The following is a 7,124-nucleotide window of genomic DNA, read 5'->3' on the forward strand; positions in this document are numbered from 1 at the left end:
ACCGTTTTTAGGTCGACCCGGGTAAGGTTTTTGGGTGCTCCATCTCTGCACACAGAGACTAACTTAAATTTTTGTGTTTCTCCAAGCTTCAAAAATTGCAAATTTGCTTGAGTCGGTTCTGCAGCTTGCACCATTTGAATCACATCCAGATTCATTTAAATCTGAGGTAACAAACTAAATCGAAAGCCACATGGCTAGGCTATTTACAAAACAAATTACTTTAGGATTAGGGATGTCCCGATACAACATTTTTACTTTCAATACAATACCAATATTGCAGCCTTCAGTACGAACCTATACTGATATAAATCTGATATAAGCACAAATCATGAATACTTTACTTTTATCTATTTCGTTGAGTGGAATGTATGAACGGCTAGATCAAACTGAGAACAAAAGTCAGCAACAGTAAATATGGAAAAAAACAACCAATATTTTAAATATTGGTTGCATAAATGTGAACCTTTTACATAAGAATATATATATAAAAGAATTAAAGAATAAATATTAAGACCCTGAAAAATATCTTAATTGAATAAACAAAAATATATTTTTTAAAGTGCAAAACTTTAATTAAAGGTCACTTCAGTTATTTATATTTTACCATCAGCAAATGGTAGAAACAGCTAAGAGCAGGAACATAAAAAAAAAACGTTTATTGAACAACTGCTAAAGGTTGAGTGTCCAATGTTTCAATTTCACACAGCTTTTTGATGAATTTTTGATCCAGTTTCAAGCTGAAAAATATTTTTCACACAGGGGAGCAGATATAAGTTATTGTTAAGTTAATAAAAATGTGCAGTATGGTTAGTACAAACATTTACTAATTCATTTTAAATGCATAATATATTGCACAGATTCCACCCTACTGCCCACATGGGAAAAGTACGACAATATAAATAGACACTACGGATGCACCGATCCCGATACTTGGAACGGATATCAGTTCGATACCGCATATTTTTGCTGGATCGGGTATTGGCCAGCTGGTGCAGATCCAAATCCGATCTTGTGTGTACGCTTTATTCTGTGTTTATAAGCAAACTAAGCCATGACAGTAGCCTATTATAAGCCACTAGAACGTTGTCATGCATGCCTACTATATCCTTAATGTTCTGAAGCTATTCTACAGTTTAATGTGAAGTACAGATGTATATTCACGTGGTTAAATTCATGTTCAGTTTAGCGCTTCCAGCCACTGCGCCTGTCAATCATTTTCCATTCATTCTCCATTCAAACTGCTTGTCTTATTTAAGAAAACAGGAAAAACTTTCTCCAAGACTATTTGTTCCTTCTAGTTTAAATAATTAGTGGAGAAATGCATTTAATTTTGCATTAAATGGGTTCATTTTGACCTGCAGCAGGAATTCATTTTATTGCTGTTTCTACATCATGTTGTGTCTGTTAGATCAGATAATAGAGGGGTTTAATAAAGGATTTGCCTATTACCTGCTATTTACCCACAAAGTAGGCCTACCTGAAATGTTTAATTAGAAAAGCCTCAATAATACATTGGACAGATCCTCAACGGACTTAATTCTTCCATTTGAGCAGCTGTTTTGCAAATGTCTGCAGATACCGCTCCGTAAGATTATTCTCACAAGTTTGTTTTCCTGTCCTTCAGACGGAGTTTCCTCCAAGGGGACTACTTTAAGTGTTTTTAAGCCTGGCCCATTGTGGTCAAAGTAGTTGATTAAATTAATACAAGTGAAACTGACTGGCACAATATGGTTAATTGTCATTAACAGAAAATGATTTAGCCTAATAAAGGCTACTCTGAAACTGAATATTTCAATGTAATTTTATATATTAATATTTTATATATTTTAATATTTATTTTTAACATATTTTAATTTATTTGTGTTTTGACGCTGAAGTATATAAGCGGACCTTGATTTGAACTTCTTCATCTCACGGCCGAGAGGGAATATTAAGTAAAATTGGCATCAGACAGTTTAGTTTATTTTATTTTGCATCAAATCTGCAGGAAAATATCAGGCTTTAATTTAATAAAATTAAAACAATTTTATAAGGCTAATTATTTTACCAATGATGTCAATAGTAGCCTATTGCTGATAGAAAAATCTTAATATTAAAAAGGAAAGGACAATATCACAATGAATGATTAAAGAATGCTCAAACAGCAAGCATGTTTTAGTTAGATCGTGGCATCTATCATGTATACCTATAGGTCTGTTATTTTTTTTTCTAAAGAAGATAGGCCTATTACTATTATGAGTTAACCGTTAACAGATTAATATTAAAATAATATTTAATTAAAAAAAATTAACATGCCTATTTTGTGTGACATTAAATATTGCATTTTAAAATACTGATTTATTTTAGCATGCAGAACATAACAGAGCATCTTCACGCACCTGTTTCAGCAGCAAAACAAAAACAGAATAAACTAAATCCTGCTCTAGTATTTTTTCACTTAAACAACAAATTTATATTACAAAACTAAAACACTGACTGAATCCTTTTTAAGAACTGGAATTGGTTGTTTGTCTAATCATGATTTTTTCTTCCATCAAATAAAAAATATCAGGCTACCTCAAATAGATAGCTTCACAGAAAATATGCATTTAATTAATGCTCTGCTGTAGTTTAAAATTACAAAACTAAACATTTTTAATATGATTCATTAGTTTAAAGATTGTCTTAATTATGTTTATGACTTATTTCTCTGTCTGGCGATTCACGTGTGCGTGTGATGCCTGCAATGCTGCGTTCACACCAGTTGCAGAATGCGCGTCAAGCGCGAGCGATTTACATGTTAAGTCAATGGAAACGCATGAATAGACATCCTGCGGCGCGATACGCGCGACTGGCGCAGCGCTAATTGAGCGTTTTGCGCGTTTGACACTCGAGTTCGAAAATCTGAACTTCAACAGACATTCACGCCGCGTTAACCAATCAGGAGCTTGCTCTTGTGGGGGCGTGATTGTGACATATCACATATTGTCAGTGTCCCGGGGGAAATCTTCCAGCCGACACTGATAACAGTTCATCAAACTGGGCTTGGCTCAGTCAGAAGCACCACTAAAAGCTTCCGTCATCCAGGTTCAGTTTCTGGAGGAGTTTATGAGCTCAGAGCTGGATGCACCTCTGAAAAGATGTAGTGGACTCAGACACGGCCCTAAACGTATCAACGCTGTTTTTTAGCCTTCAACAAGCACATAAACACTTATTTTCTTCATAAAATCCATGTTAGCCATTTAGCTATGAATCGAGTAAACTCAAATGTTCACGCGGCTATTTATAATAGAATAGTGCAATTTATCTGTACGTTCTGCGTCTGGTGTGAACGCAGCATAATGAAAGACAATGACAATGAACCTTTAGGCTCTATGTTGACTTTTTGTAAAGTATAGGCTACTACATAGCATATAAAAATTTTGCTGCTTACATATGATATTGCATTAATTTGCATACATGTTTTTTAAGCTGTAAAATGAAAGCCTCACTTTGATGTAAACTCAATTATGGTCAATTAGGCCTTGCTTATATATTATATCAAGAAAAACTTTGGATTTCATTGATTGATATATTAGGCTATGTAGGCTATTTAAAATTTTACATTATTTAAGAACTATTAATAACTGTAATTTTACAAATGGAAAAAAGTTGGTTTGTTGGTTGAACACTAAATCATCAATAGCCTATTCATTAAGTTTATGAAACGGCTCCTGGCAGCACAGAAGCGATCAGCATCAGTGCTGGTTTGTCAACTCGTCTGTCAAACTGTGACCAGAAATATCCTTCTTTCATTTAGCTTCTTTGACAAAATACCTCTGTATGCACGTGTGGTTGCACGGTAATGTACGTGCTTTTCCATTCCAAAAACGGAGGCGCACTGCACTGATGACAATGACAAGAAAAAAAGGAGGGCGGTGCTCTTTTTTTCAATAGGAAATGACTGAATCAGCTGAGCCGTATGTGTGCGAGTGTTCTTGTCAATGTTGTTATGATTGTCATTTTTAATAGCATAATGATTGTCAAGATTAAAGTCCATTACTCTGTTACAAACGCACCTTTTCGGTTAACCAGTAATTTTAAGCATCCCTACTAGGGGGAAAAACAAAACGCACAGTATGGGGATCGAATTGGTATCGATCGATACTCAGACTTTTGGTATCGAGATCGGATCGGTCATAAAAAAATGTTATTGGTGCATCCCTTATAGAGACAGAACTGCAAGCTCATGTGCAAAGCTCACACTGTTTATTAGAGCACTTTATCTTTCTGGGCTTTTTAAACACAAGTTTCTTATTCTTATTTAACAGACAATTTAAACAACAAAGATTTTTAGCATTTAACATTTTTTACATGACACTGTTTCTTATCAGTGTGTTAAAAAATTGACAAAAAAATAAGAAATCCACTATTTCACTCCTACTATCCATGTGCACTACTGACAGCTCTAATCTGATTCCTCCCTCCTTCACTCCCTCCCTCTTTCTCTTTCTATCTCTCTCTCTCTCTCTCTAGTCTTTGTGCTGCTTAGAGATTGAGATGCACCGGCCAAAGTTTGCATATAAAGTAATGCATAAACTCCACTAAAAAAAAACGAAAGCAGAATCTGGGACATGTTAGGCGATTTAGAAATCTTGGCTGAATGCATGTTTTAAGTCCCAAATAGAGGATATGTCCAGGAAAAAGAGGATGTATTGGCTTTGCATACTGGCTCTGGATGCTGCTTGATAGAATAGCTGTAACGGAGTTTAGAGCGTATCAGACTGCTTATATTGGAGATTTTTAACACAGTCCAATATAGTTATTTTGACTGATATCGGACCTATTTGAGCTATCAATATCGGATCGGGACATCCCTATTTAGAATATATGTGGCAAGATGGCAAGAGACTTGGGTAGGAAAATACATACAACTTTATTAAACTTTAGAAATGCATCTAAAAGTGGACAAAAATGTGTACTTTTTAAACTAATTAACCAATCAACTAGAAATACACTTTATAAACACACACACGATGTAACCATTCAAACACCTGGATTTGGGGTGCTGGAGCTTAGGCGTGACAGCAGGGGCTAAGGGCACAACAAGGCCTCCACAGCAAAGACCACCAAGACCTGTGCCACACGCACACACACAGCGCATAAACACAGTACACTTGCAAGAAAGACCTCCACCAGAAATTCATCCTGTCTTAGGTGCTCGGCTCTTGCAATACCAAAATCCAGTCAGTACGGGTTTTAAAAAAAAAAGCCACTTACACCACAAACACACAAATTCACTCCAGGCACACAATACAATGATTGTTCGAATGCTGAAAAATAACACCTTTCAATCAGCTCTCCACTAAAGTGAGCAAACACACGAACAATACAAAAAAAGATCACAAATCAACAAGGTTAGACCGTCTCAAGAAATGTATAAACAAGAAAACAATTACAAAATAAAAATACAATATAAATACAAAAAAAGCATACAAAACCATACATAATAGGAAAAAATCTAAACAAATAGCAGGAAATACAATTTTAACAAGACCTTCAAAAGCAAAATATAACAACAACAAAAAAATCTATGCAAAACTACCAATAAACAACTAAGGAAAAAAAAGGAAGACCGACAAAATAACAGTATTCAAAATCATTTGTGAAACACAGTATTCAAAAGCACTATACTCAAGCAGCCTCCCAAAGCAGCGTTCAAAAATACTAAAACAGCAGCTAGGCAGCATTGAAGCCACCTCCTAAAACACAAAGGGTGCTTTCACACCTGTGAATCAATCCAGTTGTTCGAGACAGAGATTACAATTGTTACATTGTTGCTCTTTGCTCTTGGTGTGGTTCGTTTTCACACTGCAGAGTTTCTAAATGGACCAAAAGAGCTAAAACAAGTCACGTGTGAGCAAACTCTCCTTACAATGGTCAGAGTTTCATGGTTTGTTTTGCAGAGTCCCGCTCAGCTGTCAGGGGGGTGGTGGTTTGGTGGTGTTTGACAAGGTGCGCGCGATGTGTATGAAGAGCGAGGAGGGATGTGGTGGGTTGTTTGACTTATTTGAGGACTGGAAGGTAGACATGCCGGGAGATTATCACTCCTTTGCGGGCATCCGGGTGTCTCATTTGCGGGACACTTCTGAAACTTCCGGGATACTTGACAAAAGTCTAGGTGTGAAAGCACCCTAAAATAGCATTAAAGCAGCAGTTAAGCAGCCTCCTAAAGCATTAGCATAGTTAGAAATCCCATGTAGCTACAGGTTGTCAAATGTCACCCAGCCATCACTTTCAGTCTGTAACAAGAGTTTAGCTATTAGACCAATTGCACGAGCAAGCTAGTTAAAGGATTTAAAAATAACTTATTTATTATGCAGACACTCAATTTCGCCTATTCAATAAAGCAAAAAGAACACCAACACAGGGGGAAACAGGCTTGCTCAATCGATTAAAATCTTTAAACAAATCCATTGGGTTAACCAGTTAAGCTCTGGGGCTATTTGGGGTAATTCCACCTGAAATAGGCCTTCCGAATTAAAAAGCTTCCCATACCCACATGCAGTGGTGTAAATACAAAAGTTTGGTATCATTTAAAAGGAAACCCTTTGAAATTTCATAAAATAGAGTTGAAATTGAAAACAATTGTTGTATATATTGTCTGTGTTATAATAAACACACACAAAAAAGGCTTTTTGTAAACTGTAGTTTGGAAATGTGCAAATCAGTATTGAAGAGTTCTAGCACCCTGGAAACTATTTTATTTCTTTCCAGCAGGTGTCAGCAAACACAGGAAAAATGATTTTTTTCTTTATAATGATTTATGTAAGAATAATTCTGTTCCAACTTTTTTTTTTATTTCCGCCTACCTATTTTTGAAGTCTCCCCATACCCTCAAACAGTATAATTAATGCAATATCTCAATGTCATTTTACAGAAAACCCTTTGAAATTACAAAAAGAACTGCTGAAAGTGATACATATCATTATATATGTTGTCTATCCTATGATGAACCACCTCAACACAAACCACGTTTAGTTTTTTTTGTTCTAAAGCCTCATTTAGAAAGTGTATAACTCAGGCCCTTTATGCTCCATCAAACTGCAGATTGTTTTGATTGTTACCAGCATTTGTCAGGATACACTAGAAAAAAAGAATTTTGT

The 7,124-nt window shown here is 35.7% G+C and overlaps 1 protein-coding gene across 1 annotated transcript in view; it reads right to left on the reverse strand.

Annotated features, from left to right (window-relative positions):
- The window catches only part of qrich1 (glutamine-rich 1), an 821,757-nt gene that overhangs the window by 728,473 nt on the left and 86,160 nt on the right, over positions 1 to 7,124 (reverse strand). The window lies entirely within an intron of this gene.

The sequence above is a fragment of the Danio rerio genome, chromosome 11 (assembly GCF_052040795.2).
Source record: "Danio rerio strain M-AB ecotype USA chromosome 11, GRCz13ab, whole genome shotgun sequence".
Classification (NCBI taxonomy): domain Eukaryota; kingdom Metazoa; phylum Chordata; class Actinopteri; order Cypriniformes; family Danionidae; genus Danio; species Danio rerio.